The sequence below is a fragment of the Gavialis gangeticus genome, unplaced genomic scaffold (assembly GCF_001723915.1).
Source record: "Gavialis gangeticus isolate Ggan-Ray unplaced genomic scaffold, GavGan_comp1, whole genome shotgun sequence".
In the NCBI taxonomy this organism is placed as follows: domain Eukaryota; kingdom Metazoa; phylum Chordata; order Crocodylia; family Gavialidae; genus Gavialis; species Gavialis gangeticus.
The window spans coordinates 10016034-10038490 of NW_017729025.1; the positions used below are offsets into that span (position 1 = coordinate 10016034).

Genomic DNA, 22457 nt, shown 5'->3' on the forward strand with positions numbered 1-22457 from the left:
CTCCAGATACATTTTGTAGCATGTCATTTAGTAGCTTTGGTCATGGTTCTGGGTTGGTGGATATGGTTGTGGTAGAGCCTCTGTCCTTTAGACAAAGTAGGGTCATTTTTATCTATCCCAATGATTCTCAACCAGGATGTCACAAGATTCTTTTATGGGAGTGTGTCTACATGAGATGTTTACTGCCTAATTAGCTTTGCAGTAAAGTCTCTGTGTAAAGTACTTGTAATACAAGTACTATCCTGCAGCAGCATTATTTACTGCACAGCAACTCACAAGTGGATGCTGATGGGGCTGCCTAGGGCATGAGGGTGTTTTGTGGGGGCTGCCTGCAGGCTAGCCCTGCACTGAAGCATCCTTGTGTCCCAAGCAGCCCCTCTGCAGCACATTGAGCCAGGTCAGAGCAGCCCCAGGCTGGCAGGTTGACCCCCTGGCCAGGGCTGCTCTGACTTGGCTCAGTGTGCTGCGGTCCTGGGTGCACATGTGAATGAGGTGCTTGGGAGCAATCAACTCCAGTGTGATATTATGCACCAGAGTGTATTGTGTCACATTAATTTCACATGTAGACATGCCCTGGGTGTTGCAGGGTGCTGCTTACTATTAGTACTATTAAGTGTGCAAGCACCAATACATGATTCACAAGATAAAGTCACAGATTTCAAGTAGGAATCTATAGAGTCAAAACCATTCTGACCTGTCATGGTCTTTCTAAGTTCTTCAGAACAGAAACATTGTTCTGTTATTGTTCTATAGCTGAAAAACTTGTGAAAAAATAGACCTGGCATTTTTCCCAGGGGTGCTTTGAGTCTAAGAAGGTTGAGAATCATTGATCTATCCACTGGTGCTTTAAGGATGGAAATTAAAACTCATGGCTTTTTTCCAAAAGATTAAGTGATAATTGCATTTCAGTTAATTTTCTCTGGTCATAGCGTAAAGCCCAATAAGGTTTATATCTGTGTGTGATCAAATGTTGAATATAATACTATTATCTGATAGAAAAACTCTAAAAATAAAAAAAAGCCATATTATTCTGTTTCTGCTGGAACATTCAAATTTTGTGCTGGAGACTGAATCACCTCCATATTTTAATGTATACTTACAGTAAATGTACATATTGCTATTTTTCATTTCTTCCTTCCTGTGCCTAAATTTCTATGACACAGTTGTAGAGCTGGCCTTATGTAAAGGAAAGCAAATGGTTAATTGGGGCATCACCATTTAGAGTTCTGCAAGCCAATCCAATTGCCCTATTTGCAAGCCTCACAAGATGAGAAATCATAGTCTGATTTCTCTCTGCTTCACTGCCAGTAGCTTGAAGCCATGTACTTGTTCCTGGATACTATAAAACCAAAGTCAGTTCTAATAATCATTAATAAAATTACTTCAGTTCCCATTGCCAATAGTGACTCCAGTTAAACAGACTGAGATTTGGATGAAACAGTGCAAGTCAGTCTTCACATATTTTCTTTTTTAAACTCTTTGTTCTCAGAATATAATCCTTATCTCAAACTTTCTGATTGCTTGGACTCACACACCCTTGCTGCTTTGCTCAGCTGCAGGCTCCTCACTCAGATGGTGTTGCTGAACTCAAGTGTGCTGGAAGAAATTTTGAATCCTCCAGAATTTAGGCTTTTTCAGCTTAGCACGGATATATTGAAAATGCATATGTGCAAAGCACACTAGCTCCAAGGCTTAAGTAGCTCTGAGTGTATTGCCTATAATAAAGAATGGCAGGTTCCTGTCATTCCATAATTTTTGGCTGGTGTTTCTCAAGAGTAGGAGAGAATACAATAGAGTGGTGTTCTCTCAAAGACAGGCTTAAGACATTTCATATAAAGTCCTGTGGCACTTTAGGTAATTCATAATGGTTCTTTCCATTTATTTTCTACCTTTAGGGAGAGTACATTTTTAAGACTTCTTGCAGGGAATAGCTCATTCACTACAGTACATAATAGTTCAGCTAGTCTGTTTACAAATACAAATTATTTGTTCTGTGGCTATCTTTATAATGCATTTCCTATAAAAAAAAATGGTGCAGAAAATTTTACTGCATTTTGCAAAAAGTCATAATGACACTTTAAAAAACAAGGGTATTTAAAGTAAGGAAGAGAAAGAAAAAAATGGAAATATAAGCAAGAAAACCCACTTTTAAAAAGACAATACATACGTCTTATAGTGTCTCTTTAAAGAACTCCAAGTCCTGTGTGGCCAGATTCTCAGGTGGTATAAAGCTCATCTAGCTCCATGGGCCAAATGAGTGGTGCAGGACTGGTCCACAGGATGGGTTGGGCCTGCAGACTCTCCTCTTCCCTCTCCTCTCACATGCCAGATCCACCACAAGCAGGACCCATTCCAGCCACTCTGGGATTTGTGCCACATGCAGGAACAGGTGTAGCTAGCCCAGGACCAATGCTGCATGCACCACATAAGGCTCAATTCAGCTGGGGTGAGCACTATGTGTAGTGCGGGTCCCACACCAGCCAGAGCAGTCACTGTGTATGAGACGTGACGTGCTTTGCTCCAGCTAGACTGCACCATATGCAATGCATATTCTAGGATCTGCACCACATGCGGTGCTCCCTTCCAGCTGGCCTAGGACTGTGCTGCATGCAGCATCTACTCCAGCCAGTTCAGGACCTGCGCTGCACATGGTGCCCACAGGCATCACAAGCAGCACAGGGCCCAGACCAGTTGGAGCACACACCATGAACAGTGCATGTTCTGGACTGGTTGGGGTGGGTGCCGCATACAGTGCATGTCCTAGGTTCTGCCTATGGGGCCAGGCCAGGACATGCCACACATAGGTCAACTGGTATCCAAGGCTAGCACTGGGGGCCAGCCAATGGGACTCTGAAGGCCAGAATCAGCCCACAGGCTGTATCTTTGACACCCCTGGTGTAAATCAACACAACTCTACTGCAGCAGAGAATCTGATTTACTGAGTATCTAGCTCTCTGGCTCATCGCTTTAGATAGGTTTTGTAATATTATAAAATTTTGAATGATGTGACCAATACGGAGCTCAGCTTAATATTAGACTTTTCTTAACATTTTTATTAGCTGTCAAAAGTTAAAGTTAGCTTTAAGTGGGACTGGAAATACTTTGTTTTTCTCTGTTTTTGTTTCCTTTGTGCACTTTTTGTATTTGGAAATTGTCAGTTTTACTGTTTCTCTTACGCGATCAGCGAATCAGTTTTTCCTGTTTGTCTGCATCTTTCACATAACAAAGGAGAAAAAATCATTTTAAGAGAAGGGTGAATGTGAAACCACAAATATTGATATAGGGATTCAGCAGCAGCTATAGAGTATAAATGACTTTTAACTTATTTTTTAAAGAAAAAAGCCCAATTTCTGGTTGATGGGGTCTCTTTAAATTTGGTTTCAGTTTGTATAACTAGAAAATGTTAGGAAGTCATTTATATTACAGTTGCGCCAAGATATCACATTAAGGATTTGATCCTCCTTTTGCTAATTGTGCAAATGCAGAATAAAACAACTGTCATCCGAAAGAGCTAATAATAACATTAAAACATGTTCTACAAATGGTAGAAATTTTGAAGTTGCCAGATTCAAATATTGTATTGTATTTGCTGAAGTCTGATAGTACAAAATAGAGATATTTCATTAATTTGGCCAGACCTCCCACCCAATATTATATGTATCATTTTGCATCTGGATGAATAACAAATGGTTAATAAACATTTATTTTGTTTCAGTATATACTGCGAATATTACGGAAAAGAAAAAAGAAATTTCTAGATTACATGAAAATATAAATAAAAGTAATGATGCAGTTGTTCATTTGCACAAGCACAGAAAAAATTATAAGGAGAACTGTAATGCGTAAGTATGATACAAGCTGAAGTTTGATACACACTGCATTTTGAAATGACAGATTATTGTAATGTAACAAGAAAAGTTCTCAAACAGCAACTTAAAAATCATATGTGAGAGCAGAGAGAAGTATTGAAAGGTTTTTTTTTCCCCTGTTCCCTGGTGTTTTTCTAAATTGATTCTGAATCTGTAAAATATCATTGATTCATTATTCTGGCAGTGGTAAAATTAAACTCTCCTGTAGTACTTGTTTCTGTGTTTATCTGTCACGTATGTACCTACAAAATACATTTGAATCAGAAATCATCTGGAGAAATTGCAGATTCCTTTTTTGCAGCATGCCAATTTATTCAGTCAGGCAACACGCACGTGATTTTCTTAATTTTACCTTAATCTAGGCCATATGTAAATTTTAGAAGAGAAGAGTTCAGATATACTTATGGGGATCTCAATATCAGTTTTCTCTGTTAAATAGCAGTCATTTTGTGTGAAAGACATTTTTACATGGGAAGAATAGTTTTGTAGCCTAAGATTTGGTTAACCTCCCCCATCTTCAATACTAATCAAATGTTTACAGAATTAAGTGATTTAGCTTTCAAAGTGTTTTGTTTTTCATTGTAAACCTGTCCTAAGTAGTACTGAGAACACTGTCTGTACTGAGTAATAAATATTATTGAGAACAATAAGGCTCCAGTGTGTGTGCGCGTGCACGTGTGTGTGTACATATACATTTGTTAAATATTAACACATTTTCCTCTCTATTTGAGCCAAGGTTTTTTGCCTATAGTTCCTTCTTATTTCACTATTTTTCTTATATGTATTGTCTTTTAAGCTGTGCTATGAATGAGTAATACAGGCAGATACACAAATACTTATGCCATGAAATTTTGGTGTCATTTACCTTAGTGACTTTAAAGTTGCTATTATAAATTTATACTATGGTAATTGTAAGCAGAATTTTTCCATTGTTTGACACTTAAGAGGGATCTCCTGAGTAAGCTCTTTGGAGTTCTCCAAATTAGTTAATATTGGAATAATTAACTTACAAAGCCTCATAGTTAGGGCACAGCTGGGAGTGGGGAGATTTGAGTTCTGGTCCATACTCCCAGAATTATTTTTATTTTATCCAATGATTGTATAATGTAAAATGCATGAATAGGCCTGGGAGCAGGGACCAGAACCAAAATCTTCCCTCTTCCAACTGAGTGCCCCAGCCACTAACATAAAGTCAGGCTGTCTCTTGCTTCTTATACGTCTTACCAGCTGGCTGCCTAATTTCCTCCTCACTAACTGTACAGGGAGCCTACAAACCTAACTCTATTTCTTTGAAGGCAGTGCAGGGTGGTATCTTAGGATCTTAGATGCTACATTTATTACATGAGTAATGCGTCGCCTGCCCAATAAATTGTAACATGTCACACGTTCAACAAATTTATGCTTAATATGGCAAATCAATGACAAAGATGTATTACAACTGTGGCTGGTTGCCATGATGTTTTAATATGAATGTACATCATGTTAAATCTTGCATGTGAGCTGCAGGACAAAGCTCTAGGAAGTGCTAAGACATGGGGAGCCACTGGGCTCCTTGTGACCTGGTTCATGTCCAGCCTTGCCCTGAACCCTGAATGTGAGCTGCAAGGCAAGATGTTTAAAAGTGCCAGTGTAAAGGGACTCCTGCTGTTGGGATCGGGCAGGGGGCACACTCTGGATCCGGGCCACACAGTCCCCCTAGGGCTAGTCTCCAGAACTGGGCAGAGAACAGCTTGATCTCAGGGGTTGGCCATGGAGCAGCTGTGTCATGGACACCAAGGCTGACCCCAGCCCAATCCAGATGATCAGGTGATTTTTGGGATTGGGCAGGGGCAGCCCTGGAGTCCCAATGCCAGGCTCCCTGAGTGCGAGCAGTTGCGTAATTGGGATCTGTGGAATTTTATGCCCAATCTAAAAAATCATGCGTCCTGCCATGCGTGTCTGGCATGGTAAATCACATGATTTTGGGGACTGGGCATAACATTCCTCAGATCCCAATTGCACGATTATATTAATGTCCGCCAGGGGCTGTATCAAAGGCTACAGCCTACTTGATCAGATACTTGTAGAAGAAATTACGTTGTAACCTATGAAAGCTCATGCATCTCTGAATGACTTACTGTAGGGTGCTGCTCAGACCTGCCTTCTGCCTAATTTCAGAATAACATGGCTAACTACCTAATTCCTTTTCTTTGGTCCACCCTCTTAGAGTCAGGTTTTGTGATGCATAGGGGTTGGGTACCTAAGCAGGCAGTGCAAAGGTGTCTTTCCAGATCTTGCCCCCAGGGCCTGATATAGTTAAAATAAAAGGAAAATTTAGAATGATGGTCCTAAAAAGAATAAACATTGACAAAGGAAAGTGATTAGTTGATGGGGAGACTTATTAATGCTTTCAGTTTCAGGCATTCTGCCACCTAGTGGAATTCACAACCAAGATTTAGGATTGGAAAACCCTATATACATATATGCAATGTAATTCCTAGCAGTGGGGTTCATAAAAACCAGCTTACTGATCAGAGTGTGAATAAGAAATGATGAGAGGTGTGCTTTAGGTTGGGACCGACTTTGACAGGCATTTAGATATCTAAGTCTAAGCTAGAGGGAAGTTTCAGCAGATTTAAGCAGGGTTTTTCAAAATTGATATAAATCAAAATTGATTCTCAACCAGAGTATCATGGCACCCTGGGGTGGCTTGAAATCCTTTCAGGGGTGCAACACAATGTTAGCACTGTTAGATGTGCAAACATGAGTAAGAAGATAAACCCAGAGATTTCAAATAGGAATCCATAGCATTAAAACCATTCTGACCTGTTGTAGTATTTCTGTGTTCTTTGCAACAGAAGCATTGCTCTACTGTTTTTCTGTACAGTAGTAAAAAAAAAAGGTGAAAATGAATTGTTGGCAATTTCTGAGGGGTGCCTTGAGTATAAAAAGATTGAGACCCACTGATGTCTATGTTGGACTTGATTATCGTAACTTTAAGTGCCTAAGTCTTCCTAGTGAAGTTAGCCCTATGTTTTCTTTAAAACTGGTATTTACTATCCAGCAATAACTGGCAAAGCCAATTAAAGCCATAGCTTTTCAATTTGAAAAGGCTTGGGAGCTATCTGTATATGAAAACCTTTTCTGTTTTCAATATATGCAGGCATAACTTTAAAAATAGAAAAAGAATTTATTTGAGTTAGCACTATTAAAGATTTTTACTTTATTATGCATTTTGATATGGTCATTTTAAATGTTCTTTTTAATAATAAATTAACTTTTTTTTACTTGTGCCATAGCTGGAAACCAACCTATGTCGCTCTTAGCAAGCATGAAGAGTATTTAAAGAACCAACTCAAAATCTACCAAGAAACTACAGAAAATGACCGGTAAGTGTGAAAATCTGAGATTTAGTTTCACATTAACTGTTGCAAGTAACAATACTTAATACATGTGCTGATGTTTACTGTAAAAATCTAAAAAATGCACAGTAGGGAACTACATTTTTAACTGAGAATTTTGACTTCCTTTTCAGGAGAATAAGTATCTTAATGATTGAACGAATATTTAATAGAGAGGGATACTTGCATATTCAGAATTTTCAAGATTATGCTCATTTGGGTTGCATTTTATCCCTATGATTATGCAACTTTCCTACTGATGCAGTGCAGCAGAAAGAAATAGGGTAAAATGAAATTACTTAGAAATTACTTTGAATTCATTGTTACCTACATACCTATTAGAATTTCTGAAAGCCTTGCTCTTCAGCCTACAATTTTGGAAAATAAAAAATCCTCCTTGAAACAAAGATGAATACTTGTTCCACTTTAGCAAGAATATATGGCAAAAGCTTGCAACCACTAATAAAAAAATTATGTATAAAATGTTCCATCTCACAACTTCCTTGATTTGTGTGTCATCACTATAACGTCTCTCAATACACAGGAGTAGAGTAACTTCAGAGAAGTAGTCAAGTTCAAAATAATCTTTTTGGAAAGCCTTTAGTTTTGTGTTTTTGAAATGTATGTTTCAGTGGGAGCAGAGGTTGATTAGCACCTGAGAAAAAATAGGTCAGATTTATTCTAGTGCCTAAATACTGAATTGCAAACCAGAGTTTAGGTACTTGAAAAATTTGGCTTCAGTTCACATCTTGCTGTATATATGCTTCTTTGCCAACAATCTACAATTGCAGAAATAACATGATGAGCCTGATAGCCTTTAATTAACTCAGCTAGTAGCTTATCTGTCTTGTTACTGTTCGGAACTATGTATTTGGTGAAAAAACAAGGCCAACTTTGCTTTCTGTGAGTATATGATTAAGACATTCTGGCTTTCACTAATGTAAACTGACAAACCAGAGAAGCATTACTTTTAAATTGCTTCTTTTGCTGAGTAGTTCCCATTCCAATAAAAATGGATTTGATTTAATTTATTTGTCTGAGACAAATTATAAGAATGAAAAACATAAATCATAAAATAATAAATTTAATTTTTTTCTAAAAGTGGTCTTTGAATGTTTTGTAAACTATAGTGCATTTACAGTGAATCCTGTGCTGATTGCTTCAAAGCAGCAAGGAGGGTATTCAGCTAATTCTAAGTATGAAAATCATACATTAAAAATAAAATGACAACATGTAAATGTAATGTGCTGAATGCCCCTTTTAGCTTGGCTGTTGGGGGCATTCAGCAGATATTGCTATACATGGAGAACATTTTTTTAAAAGATAGATTGCTTTGTATTTAATTAGGCATATAATGTGAAGGTTCTGAAAATGTTACATATTTTTAAGGTAGTGCCTCAAGTAATAATGGAATAGAAATAACTTGGCAACTGAAAAAACAGTGTGAAAGTGAGTGATATGAAGTAGGAAAAAGGAATTGTTTTGATTTAATAGTAAGGTATTCTACATGCCTAATGCTATTCCCATAGAAATGGAATGAGAATTTTTGCTGTTGACTTCGATGGAAGCACTATTGTGTTCAAAATAGTAAACCTTTAAATAAGTGAGCCTGAGATTTGGATTATTGATAAGGATTATTAAAAACTATGTCAGTTCCCCAAGACTACCAGGGATATCTTTTCATACATAGATTCATTTGGCTGGTGGTATGGGGGAAATCTCATCTTTGAAAGAGACAAAGATAATTCAGTGTCCTGCCATTATTTTCAACAGTTTGCAGTCTAGCATCCACAGTCATCCAACCACTTTCTTTTTATTTGATTAATATATATTTTGAAAAATAATTTGTAGGGAATCATTATTTGCATGGTGGCAAATCTTCTGTTGCTCAGTTGCAGTTTCTGCTATACTTAGTGGCATTGTTTGCATTGACTAAGGGTAATGTTTTCTAAACAACATTCTGCAAATCTGGTGTGGAGTGTTTTGACATTCAGTTAATTCTGAATCTGTTTCCAATTTAAATTCAAGACCATCTGTGTACCAGACTTAATGATCTCCTCTTAGGAACTGAGTTTTATATGAGGTTCGCTGGATTCACAGGTTTGAAACTTAATTAAAGACATGAAATATTTTTTCCAAGCAAAAAGAAGTTGAGTCCCAGACAATTTAAAGATGTTGGTATTTCTGGTGTGACCTTAATTTAAAACTGAGGTTTTGCTTTTCCAGATTTGATGATCAAGAATCTTTGGCCCTTTTAGTAGGAGCAGTGGTTTATCCTAGTATTCTTGCAAAAAAAAATAATAACCCTTCTCTCCTATTGCCATATGCTGCCTTGATGTTGCCTTACATCAATGCAGATAGCTGCATTTCAAGTGGTATGGTGTTGTTACCTAATTTATATAGCAGTTAGAGGTGAAATGTACTTTACAACTGAAAAATATTATTGTGTATTTTACACAATTCATGATAAATCTTGATCCTGGTCTTGTTCAAAAACAGATAGAGGGGAAGGATTTGGGGATCAGGTGTTAATGAACCCCCTTCTCTGCCCTTCCCTAACATTCCGATTGTTTTAGACAGTGTTATGCTAATATGCGGTACTTCCAGAATGGTAGCACAGTGAGTGTAGCTCTATTAGCATAGTGCTGTGTGTATTCTTCTGAGACCTACTCTGAAAGCCCTCCCAAATGAAGGGCATAATCCTGTTCACCTTATTTACCCAAATGGCACTCACCTAATCACATAACTGCTATTTTGGCACTTATGCAGTTTGTGCTGCTGTTCCATACGCAGTGTGTACACACAAGATACTGCACATGAGAATTAGGCTGTACTCTGTATACACATACATCTATACATGCATAAGGTCTGAAACTGTAGCCAGAAAGAAACCTGTGATTAGTGGGTGTTAGATGCTGGAGGTGGAGGAGACTTCTATTGTTTAGCTTAGTAGCCTGGTGGTCAGACTATTCATATAGAAAGTGGGAAATCTTGGTTCTAGGTACCTCTTGCCCAAAGAGAATTTGAATCTACTTTTCTCTGACCATTTAACAGAGTATTCTAATCACCAAGCTACAGGTTTGTTTATCTGGTTCCCCTCTCCACCTCTCCTTCTGGAGCTGGCTCATAAGAGCCAAGATATGCAGCCATGGCAATTGTGTAGTTTTATAGCTAGGGAGATGCAACAGGGCCTGTGTGTGTATGTCCGTGCTGAAATGTTTGGAAACCTCTTACTCTTGGAAACATTTTCAAAGTTACTTCTGTTCCCACCTTTGTTTTTCTGAATATAAACTTCAACTGGACCCTCTCCTTGTATTAAGTACAATTAGTTCCTAGCCTGAAAAATGTTTGCATTTTTTTATTATTCAACTGCCTAAAAAGATACTACTTTCAAAGTGGAAATTGTTAGTGGGGCTAGGTTTGTGCTCAGCAGAATTATTGGCAATAGTCTATATGTGCACCGAGAAGGCTGAAAATACAATTTGGCATCAGCAAGCTATCCTATAAATAATTTGCATCAATGAGGAAACAGTCCAAAGACAAGTCTTTTGTAACATGTTTACTTTTATTGATTTAACACTTCATGATTACTTTTCTGTGCAAACTGCTTTTCTTCGGTCTGTTTTTCAAAGGCAATATTGATCAATTTGAAGAGTTTTTTTCCCCTTAATTGCTTCAAATGACATATTTCCTCTATTGTGTCGATTGAAATAATGTCTACAAAAGTATTTCCTAGCATTGGTGGTTTAAATTTAGGAAATGTAATGAATATTTATTTAATTTGGCCTTTTAATTAATAAAATAAGTAGTATCATTTTGGGGATATACACTCAGATAGATTATTTTAATAGAATTATATCAGCATAAGATTGATTTGGTGATTATTCCTGCTAGGTTCTGAGCACTCTGGTTCTTCTCCAGCTATGTAAATAAATGTTTGGTTAACTAGAAGCATTGTGTCCCATTGTGTTAATGGAACTAACTCATACTTTTAGGGATTGTCTGAATAAGATCCAGAGTACTCAGCATTTACCAGAAGAAAACCTTTAAAGCATTGGTACATCAGATTCTTGTTTTAGGACTTTGGAGTGAATTTTTTTTTTTAGAGCAAATCATTAGTGACAAGGGAATAAGAATTGAGGCTTGAACAGGAAAGGGACATGTTATAGACTACTCAGAAAAATTCAGTGTTTCCAAATCAACTGGGTTTTGATCAGTGTCACCCTAGAGTACACAAGGAACTGGCTAAGGCACTCACACAGCTGTTTGGGTGCCTGTGGACATGCTTCAGGGCTGCTCCAATGTGCTGTAATTACAGTGCACTGGAGCAGGCTCAATTAATTGAATCTGCTGGAACATGATAATTACCGCACTCCAGCCAACCTCCACTTCTCATGTATTAGTGTCCTCACACTTTAAAATGGTGACGGGGGCAAATGGTGAGTGGCTCTCAAAGCCACTCTAATTAAAGGCCACCTCCTTACCCCCAGAGCACATGTAAAAGTGCCCTCAGCATTGGTGATGCATAGGGGGTGCACACAGGTGCACGTGCACCCCCTGAGATCGGTGATGCATCCCCTGAGAGAAGTGCCGCCGGCACTGCTGGCAACACCTGTGGGCAGTCACCACTTGCCACCCCCCCCACCCTTGCTGCCAACACTGCCGGCGGCATCTGTGGGTGGTCACTGACCGCTAGTCAGCGCTCACCACTTCCCTTACCCCGACACCGCTGCAGCTGCCTGTGGGAGCTCCCCACTCGCTGCTGCCACACCTCCACTGCCACCACCACCTGCGGGCAGGCTCTGTGCCCCCGCTAGCCTTCAGAGGCACTCATCATTCATGGCCCTTAGTGATTATCTTTGTGAATCATGAAGGACTATGAGTTTGTAGAAGATTGGAAAAGGGCAAAAATCATGTCCACCTTACAAAGGGCAACAAAAAAAAGGAGAACCCAGGAAATGGTAGACCAATCAGTCTTAACTTTAATTCCCAGGAAGTTCCTGGAGGAAACCATCCATTTGCAAACACCTAAAAGATAAGGTGATAAGTAACAACCAACATGGTTTTGTCAAAACATGTTAAACCAACCTAATTTCCTTCTATGACAGAGTAAGAAGCCTTGTGGTTAGGACAGAAACAATAGATATATATCTTGATTTTGATTAGGCTTTTGACACTGTTTCACATTATATTTTCTTAAATAAGCTAGTGAAAAATGTAGAGGAAACTACTACAAGGTGGGTACACAACTAGTTGAAAAACCACACTCCAAGAGTAGTTAATTATCCATGGCTCACTTTCAAATTGAAAGGGTGCATGTGTGATTCTGAAGGGTATCTGCCCCAGGTCTAGTACTGTTTAATATTTTCAATTACTTGAATAATGGAATAGAAGATATTAAATCTGCAAGTGAGACCAAGCTGAAGGAGCTTTACAAGTCACTCGAAGGAAGTTTGCAATTCAGTTCACAGGTCAATTTGCTGCCCTCCTCTTTGAAGAGGAGCCTTTAAAGTAAGCTTTTACCTTAACTACCCTAGGTGTATTTATTAGGGGTGTGCAAAATGGGACGTATTCAATTTGGATTTGGCCCAAATTGGGGACAGTGATTCAATTAGTTGTTTTGGATCACTGTCGCAATTCAATTTGGCCGAATCCGAATCTGAAGATTTGATGCTGATTTGGAGAATCAGTGATTCGTCCATAGACACAGCTTTAAATGTTTGTTCTACATGCCTCGAGGTATCAGGTGAGGCTCATGAAAGCTGCCATGGTCGGGCAGATGGAGCATCCCACAGAAGCACAGGGGGCCCCCCTGTGTGCTTGGCAGCAAACCTGGAAGTGGACCAGAAGTACTGGCTCAGCAGTTGGCTGCAGGGGGGCCCTGGGTGCCCCCCACCGACCCAGGAGCCGTCAGTTGCCGAGCTGGGGGAGGGGTCCCCCACCCACTCCCTGGCGGACCCAGAAGTGGACCGGAACTGTTTCTGGTCCACTTCCGGGTCCGCTGCTGAGCATGCTGGGGACCATCCGCCCCAGCATCTCAGCATTCATGAGCCACCTGGTACTCTAAGGTATGTAGAAAAACATTTAAAGCTGTGTCTATGGCCGAATCATCGAATCTTCCTGAATCTCTCTGAATCAATTCCGAGGGTTCTGATTCGATTCAGAGAGATTAAAGGGTCTCCCGATTTGATTTGGATTTGGAGATTCGGCTGCCGAATCAAGCTGAATCTCCACTGAATCAAATCCACAACTGAAGCTTCGCACAGCCCTAATATTTATCACAAGTACCTAAACCTCAGAAGTTAGACAAGTACTTAAGCCTCTTGTATAACTACAGACCAGAGCGAGTGGAAAGTCTACTAGGGAGTTTGCCTGGAAACTCTCACTCTCACCTTCCTTCACTATAAGCTTGGTGAGAAGAAGCAGGTTAGCAGGGAACAGTTAACCTTTCAGGACAAAGGAGTAGCAAACAGGCCAGCTTACAGGGGAGTTTTCTAGGGAAGGTCTGGTTGGAGAGAGAGGCAGGAAGAGAGAGATTTAAGAGACCTAGAGAGGTGGTTGGAGGAAGTCACAATGCCAGAGCTACTGCCGCTGCCAGCTCTTCCTCTGTTTACACCTGTGAGGTGTCTGTCCAGGCAGGACCACCCACTGTCAAGGCTTCCACCCATGTCCTGGATTGGTACTGTGGAGACTGTGACTTACAGTTTCCTTACAGTTTCTTTTGAGTGACAGCCACGTGGGGGCAGGGGGTGGGGGGCATGCCTGCAATGTGAGTGGTGCTTCCTGGTGGTGTCCCTCAGGGAGTAGGCAAGAGATCCAGGAGGAAGTAGCAAGGGTTTGAAGCATCCTTCAACATAAGGGTTTGATTCAATGCTGGAGAAGACCCCTAGGACTGCAGAGGCAGAACTGCCAAGACAGTGCTAGAGAAGGAAGAGGACATGGACTCTCAGAAAGGTAGAATCTGGAAGCTTGTGACCTCCTGCAACAATCAGAAGTCTTTGTCCCCACCTGCAGTGATTTGCCTGGAGAAAAGATATGGAGCCCTAGCAACAGAGGACAAAGAGGAGCACACTCTGTTGGTGGAAGAGGCCAGGCCTCCCCAAGGTTGGGAGGATTGAGACCACTGTCACCAAAAGGAAATGATGGGTGGAGGTGGTTAAAGATTGTCTTCTGTGGGGGATGGAGCCATCTATCTGCCAGCCTGACCTGTTGTCTCAGGAGGTCTGATGCTTACCCAGAGCCCAGATCCAAGATGTCACAGAAGAATTACCAAGACTCATCCGGCCCTCTGACTATGGCCAAATCATCAAATCTTTCCAAATCTCTCCGAATCAGTTCAGAGGGTTCCAGTTCGATTCAGAGAGATTAAAGGGTCTCCTGATTTGATCTGGATTTGGAGATTTGGCTGCCAAATCGGGCTGAATCTCCATCATTTCAAATCAGTGACCAAAGCTTCGCACAGCCCTACCCCATGTTGTTCATTCATGTGGGCACCAATGATACTGTTAGGGGTGACCCTAAGCAGATCAAAAGTGACCACATGGTTCTGGGTGCAAGGGCAAAGGGGATGGGGGCACAGGTGGCATTCTTCTTGATCCTTCCAGTCAAGGGGAAGGGCCTGGGCAGGACCAGATCCATCCTGCAGATCAATGCATGGCTGCGCAGATGGGATCACCAGCTGGGCTTTGGCTTCTTTGACCACTGGATGTTGTTCTAAGAAGAAGAATTGCTAGGAAAAGACATCCACCTGTTGAAGTGAGGGATGAGCATCGTCACAGACAGGCTTGCTAACTTAGTGAGGAGGGCTTTAAATTAGGTTTGCTGGGAGATGGAGACCAAAGCCCTGAGGTTAGTGGGGAAGTGGGTGACCTGGAGGAAAGACAAGCAGGAGGGGGCAACACAGGAAGCCTTCTCATTCTTCCTGAACATTAGGGCAACCAGCTAGTTATCTCAAGTGTCCATACGCAAATGCACGGAGCCTGGGAAACAAGCAGGAAAAATTTGAAGTCCTCACACAGATACAGAACTGTGACATGATTGGAATAACAGAGACCTGGTGGGAGCTCACATGAGTGGAGGGCTGTCATGGATGGGTATAAACTGTTCAGGAAGGACAGGCAGGGGAGAAAAGGAGGAGGAGTTGCACTTTATGTAAAAGAGCTACATGATTGCTCAGAGCTCCAGTAAGAAACTGGAGACAGGCCTTTTGAAAGTCTCTGGGTTAGAGACAGAGCGGAGAGCAACAAGGGTGATGCTGTGGTGGGTGTCCACTATAGACCACCCACCAGACTAGGAGGATGAAGTGGATAAGGCTTTCTTCAAACAGCTAGCATAAGTTTCCTGATCACAGGCCCTGGTTCTCAAGGGGGACTTCAGTCACCCTAACATCTGCTGGGAGGGCAGTAGAGCGGTACACAGGCAATCCAGGAAGTTTTTGGAAAGTGTTGGGGAGAACTTTCTGGTGCTAGTGTTAGAAAGCCAACTAGAGGCTATGCTTTTCTTGATCTGGTGCTCACAAATGGAAGAATTGGTGGAGAATATTGAAGTAGATGGTAACTTGGGCAGCAGTGACTATGAGATGATTGATTTCCGGATCCTGAAAAAAGAAAGGAAGGAGAGCAGCAGAGTAAGGACCCTGGACTTCAGAAAAGCAGATTTAAACTTGCTCAGGGAACTGATGGACAGGATCCCCCGGGAGGCCAGTCTGAGGGGGAAAGGAGTCCAGGTTGTATTTTAAAGAAACCTTAGTGAGGGCACAGAAGTGAACCATCCTGATGCGCAGGAAGACTATCAAGTATGGCAGAAGACCAGCTTGGCTTAGCAAGGAACTCTTCAATGAGATAAACACAAAAAGGAAACTTACAAGAAGTGGAAACTTGGACAAACAACAAGGGAGGAGTATGAGTATTGTTCAGACATGCAGGGATGAAGTCAGGAAAGCCAAAGCACAATTTGAGTTGCAGCTAGCAGAGATCGTAAAGGGTAACAAGAAGAGTTTCTATGAGTATGCCAGCAGGTAGATCAGGGAAAGTGTGGATTACTTACCGAATGGGGAAGGCAACCTTGTGAGAAATGATGTGGAAAAGGCTGAAGTACCCACTGGGCGTGTCTAAACATGCATTTACACCAGCTTAAATTTGCTGTGCAGTAAGTTACTGCAAAGTAAGCAGGAATATGCCAGCGTCTACATGTGCAGATGACCTGGAACTAAATTTAGTCCCAGGTTAGAGCAGCCTAGATGTGCCTATGTAGCCACAGGTGGAACTCCAGCCTCCGGCCACATGGCTGCTAGCACTTGGGACTCAATTTAGCCCCAAGTTGAAGCCAAAACCAGCTGCCAACACTTGGGACTAACTTTAGTCTCAAGTTGAATCCATGAGAGGCAGCCAGCCAGGAGACCTGGGGCTGGGCTCAGGCCAGCTCTCTAGTGACTGGGAAGATCCAGCAGGGAGGCTGCCTGGGTTACTGCACAGTAATGCATCTACACGTGCATTACTGCACAGTAACTAATTGGGTGTAAATTTGATACCTGCATCATGCAGGTATCAAATGGGTGTACATGATGCAGGTATCAAATTTACACTTGAATCTGTGTAAGTACACTCCAGGGCAGTGCAGTACAAGCAGCGGTAAACAGATCCCCGCACGGCTGCTCTGCTCCCTGTTGCACCAGGTTGCGGGGGAGGGAAGCAGGGTGACAGGGAACAGTGGCGAGCAGCTTCTCGGTGCAGGCCTGTTGTTCCCTGCCACCCTGCTTCCCTCCCCCATGACCTGGTGTGGCAGAGAGCAGAGGAGCTGTGCGGGAATCTCCTTGCCGCTGCTTGCCCCACGCTGCCCCGGTGATGCACCTCCTGCACGCAGGGCTGCAGTGAGGGCAGTGGCATGGGACTGTGCCCGTCAAAGCAGTGGTAGGTGCAAGGGGCGCATCACCAGGGCAGTGAGGAGGGCAGCTTGCAGCAGTGAGGAGATCCCTGTGTGGTCCCACTGTCCCCAGCCACACTGGGTCGTGCCTGCAGGGCTGCAGAGGTCCTGGGGCAGGGAAGCAGAAAGGGAGCCTGTGCTCACAGCCTGCACCTGCCCTATGTACAGATCTGGAGGGCAAGGGTCCCCTCTGCCCCCCAGGAGTGTGTGGAGCTGTGGGAAGCTGCCCTTCCTGAGGCCGCAGCATGGGGGATTGGGGGAAGGGGGCTGCAGACCCGGGTACATAAAGTCTTTTGACTGGGGAAAAAAGTTTCCCTGGAACCTAACTCCCCCATTTACATTAATTCTTATGGAGAAATTGGATTCACTTAACATCGTTTCACTTAAAGTCGCATTTTTCAAGAACCTAACTATGATGTTAATCAAGGAGTATATAGTGGTGTTTCATTTTAATTGCAAAAAACCCAGATTTGGGGGTTTAAAATCATAGAATTTGCATTTTTATCAGATAATTTGGAATTTAACAAAGAAAACCAGGGCCCCAGCTTATGAGGCAAGGTTAAGGGAGCTGGGTTTATTTAGTCTGGAGAAGAGAAGACTGAGAGGGGATTTGATAGCAGCCTTCAACTAGTGAAGTGGGGTTCAATGAGGATGGAGTTGGACTGTTCTCAGTAGTGGCAGATGACAGAACAAGGAGCAATGGGCTCAAGTTGCAGCAAGGGAAGTTTAGGTTAGATACTAGGAAAAACTCTCTCAGTGAGGGTAGTAAAGCACTGGAACAGGTTACCCAGAACGGTGGTGAAATCTCCATCCTTAGAGGTTTTTAAGACCTGGTTAGACAAAGCCTGGGCTGGAATGATCTAGCTGGAGATAGTTTTGCTTTGAGTGCTGGGTTGGGCTAGATGATCTCCTGAGGTCCCTTCCAACCCTAATTTTTTACGAATCTGTGACAGGTTTAGAATTCAAAATGCTCTTGACAAATTGAAGAAATGGTCTGAAATAAGGTGTAGGTCAATAAGGACACAAGTGAAGTACTGTGCTTAGGTAGGAAGAACCTATCGCATGAAATACGAAATGGGGAACTATCAGTTAGACAGCAGTTATGCAGGACATTGGGACAGCTCACTGAAATCAATACAGCCTTGCCAATTTACATCATCAGACAATTTGGCCATACAAGGAGACACATTATGGCTAGATGTACACCTTGCTGGGGTTGTTTGACCCCAGTACTCTTTCCTGCCATGGCAGGGGGTCGGACTCGATGATCTGCTCAGGTCCCTTCCGACCCTAGAAACTATGAAACTATCTCACTGCACAAACTTTTATTTCAGTGGAATATACTCTGTATCTCTTAGAGAGCAATGTCATCTCACAACTGCTTACTTTATTTTGTGTATCATTCTGTGAAAATATTCAAAAGGGAATTACAGCCAAATAAGGTTGTACTAATAATCTGACTTTCTCTAGCAAAATATCTTATCTAATTGAGTTGATTCTTTTAACAGTAATTAACTTTTCTCTTTAAAGATTGATAATTTTATGTGAAAAGCTAAATGATTTAAAGTATATTGCTGAAAGGCATATTTAATGTCAAAATGTTATTGCACTTTGTTGTTGAACAGGAAAATGTATCAGGATTACATCATCCAATATAACAACATTTTGAAGCAACACCAAGAAAAATATTCAGAAACAGCTCTTTCACAAGAATACTATATGAAAAAAAAGGATCTTGAAGAAATCAAAAATAGAGTTTTGAAACATTCTGAACTATTTAAATCAAAAGAAGCTGCTCTTTTGGATATGCTAGGTACCACTATTACCATATCAATAGCAGTAAAGTATGATCTAAATAATTATACTGCATTGCAAAATCAAGGCACTGCACAAACATTAACTCATTTTTCTTCTTTCTTTCTCTTGGACTCGTTAGTATAACTTATTTTCTTCATTTAGGAAATAGGGTATAACAGTGGCAAAAACAGGATTTCAACTGAGGACATTGTTTATCTCTGCAAGCCATGCTTGGATTGGAATCAGCTTTGTCTTAGGCTCAGCATAAAGGGTTGTCAGAGTATAACACATTTGGGATGGATTTTTTTGCTGTTCTAGTTTCTATTTGTTTTTCATACTATTGCTGCTATTGCTGTTGCTGGTACTGTTCTGTGTATCTGTACTATATGTTGCCATTTCTGTAAAGATAAGCACTTTTCCAACCAATTAATTTACATTGCCATTGCAGAGAAAATGAGATTAATGAATGAACAAGCTAAAATGCAACTTTATGTTTTCAGAGCCTGCTCCCTTTCAGTCACTTTCTGATTGGGCCTTACAGATGTATCCATGACACTGTCATCAGTTTGTGGGGAGGAAAAAATATACTGGGCTTGTTCACAGTAGCCAAAACCATACTTGTCAGTAAATTGAAGATTAATGTTTCTAGATTCTTTTGGGAATTTTCCCCCAAGGGTTAATAACAGTAACAACCTTAGGTAGATTTTCTTATGGGAGGTAGCCCTGAAGGATGAAGAACACCAAGGTTCATTTTATGAAATTTTAATCAAAATGTTCCATTAGGGATAAGGAAAGAAAAGAATAAAGCATTGCTTCAAGAGATCCATTAGGGCTATATGGACCCACCAGAGCTTCCTGTATGTGTTACTATGGTTTGCAATGAGGGAGTAGATTTATTATTGGATGGGGTGGAATTCCATGGAAAACAGTATTTTTATATTGGGCCCATTGGGACCAAGGAAACTCTGTTAGCACAACTCTGGTGAAGTCAGAACTGCATACAAATGGCCCTAGTTTCTCCTTCATTCATCATATTTGTGACTAGATCTTACATCGGGGTGGTCAAAATGAGGCCTATAGGCCAGATGTCACCTGCCAGGCCATTCTATCTGGCCCCCAGGATTCCTAAAAATGTAGAAAATTAATATTTATCTGCCCCGGCTGCCTGCCATGTGGCCCTCAATGGCTTGCCAAAACTCAGTAAGCGGCCCTCCACACGAAATAATTTCCCGGCCTGCCTTACACCCTTTTCTATAAGAAACAAACTTTGATCCCTCCACAGAGAATATGGGGAGCTATCTGAAAAGCAATCTTCACTGAGTTTCCTTTCCAAAATCTCCCTACCATAGGTATTTAACATCAAGGGGTGCAGCTACACATTGCCCTACCATGACATAGCGATTACATGAGTCTACATCTGATAGGCAGCTATGTTGCTGTGGCAGTGCGCTTCCCCATTGTAGCACGCCGTTAAAGCAACATAACAGCAAAACCTAACCATGTGCCATGCACACGGCACAGTAGGGGCAGTTACTGCATCATGCTTCAGTATTTCCAAAAGGAAGTACTAAAGCACAGCATTGTAGCAACATTGCCATACAGTGATGTGTAGGCGCACCCAAAGGGTGTAATAAAAGCCAGAGTTTAAGTCCTCATCAAATGACCCAACAGGTGTTTTGCCCTCTGTATTGCTAAAGGTATAATTCAGAAGCTGTATGAATGGAAATATTTTCAATATAATATTTTCATAGATTTAATAGCTTAATATTCTCTACGTAATATACATATTCCTTAACATGAGAGTGTTTCTATGAGGCAAAAAACACAAGAGGTCCTGAAGCACACTGCTGTTTTAACTCAGAAATCATTGAAACTAGAAAAAGAAGCAGATGAGCTAGAAATGAAAATTAATTATTTGAAACAGGTAACAATTTTGCTTGCCCGGGTGTAGTAATGGTATATTTGTATGTGCTGCTTTGTGACTGTATGTTTTTACAATGGATCAAATCATGTGTTTTCTCGCACGTGGGCAAACAGGATGATTCCAGATCTTGTAATTATTTTATTGTTTCTGTCACACCATACATGTTCCAGTTAGGGAAAAGGAGAACTCCATGAACTTATGGGATCTTGACAATTGCCTTCTACTTATCTCAGTGTATGCCATCACTTTCCTCAAGGCACTGTGTAAGGGCGACCTCTCTTTCAGTTCCAAAAAGGCTGGATGAAATGCTGCAAACATCAGTCCTATTTCATAATCAGCCACAGGGGATAGTGCATTCCCTGTACAGTGTTTTCAGCTCCTTGCTGACACTTGAAAAGACTTTGCTGGTTAACCTTGTAAATATGAATGTATTGCATGTAAATATGATGTACATACACAGCATCCAGTACTGTACATTCCTATTATTCAAACAGATGTAAGGGTAGATAATGCTAAGGGCCACGTCACAAGAGACACTTAGCACATGTTAAATGCACTTAAAACTCAAGTGTCCACATGTTCAAGCGGGATAGCATGTGCTAAGCATGTTCTTATTGTATCTTACACCTTTTCCAACAAGAAGGCTCTCCAGATTGTGGTGAGCCAGTGTTGGATCACTCCACAGAGATAATATGATGAATTGCAGTGTTTGGATTGGGACCCACAATCCACTGATTTTGAGTCCCAGCCCCAGGAATTCACAAGAGCCTGGAACTGGTTCTGGGGGCCCTGGGAATGAGACCAACAATCAGCTGATTGTTGGTACCAGCCCTGGGACCACACCAGAGTCTCCAGCTGGTTCCAGTGTGGTCCAGGGGCTAAGAGTGACAGTTGTGGCCCTGGGACCACACAGGAGTCTCAGCTGGCTCCCATATGGTCCTATGGCTGTGACTGATAATGAGCTGATTGTTTCTCCTAACCCTGGGACTGCTCTGGAGTCTCCAGTTGGCTCCAGTCCAGGGGTAATGGCAGGATCCAACAACAGAGATGGTACAGAGATCAGCTCTCCATGCTTCCCTTTGTCCACTGCCAGAGGCAGAGACCTGACTTGGGGAACTATAGCAAGCATTACTATATGATCACTCCAAATATGTTCTAAATTTTGGAAATGTTTACTATGAGCTGAATAAAACAAATGCTAAGTGTCCCATGCAACAAGGTCCTTAGCCCTCTAGGACTGTACAAGATGGAGGAGAGTTCCCAACATGTCTGCCTGCGAGCACAACCCCTTTAGCAAGCAGAAGCACCTATCCCAGCCAGTACCAGCTAAGACATAGGGTGTTGATACCTTAGATTAGAGCCCCCACAGTGGGGGCTCCAAACCACCCCTCCCCACCACATCCAGCTCAGGCTGGGCAAACCCCAGCCTGCAGCTCCCACCCCTCCCTTCTCCCCCTACCTTCCTGCATACAGCACGAGGGTAAAGGCTGGGCTGATTGTGTGCAGGGACAGACAGAAGTGAATGAAGGTACTCTGCTTCAAGCACCTTCATCTGGACCCTCATTA

At 41.7% G+C, this 22457-nt stretch overlaps 2 long non-coding RNA genes across 2 annotated transcripts in view; both read left to right on the forward strand.

Moving 5' to 3' along the window:
• The first annotated feature begins 3727 nt into the window (after positions 1–3727).
• Positions 3728–18977, forward strand: LOC109298343. Its single transcript, XR_002097593.1, has 3 exons — positions 3728–3842; positions 7148–7237; positions 18796–18977. It is a non-coding gene; the product is annotated as an uncharacterized LOC109298343 (long non-coding RNA).
• A 488-nt stretch (positions 18978–19465) lies between these two features.
• The window catches only part of LOC109298342, a 23555-nt gene continuing 20563 nt past the window's right edge, over positions 19466–22457 (forward strand). The window contains exons 1-2 of the long non-coding RNA XR_002097592.1: positions 19466–19510; positions 20771–20891. This is a non-coding gene — a long non-coding RNA (uncharacterized LOC109298342). The remainder of the gene's footprint in view (positions 19511–20770; positions 20892–22457) is intronic.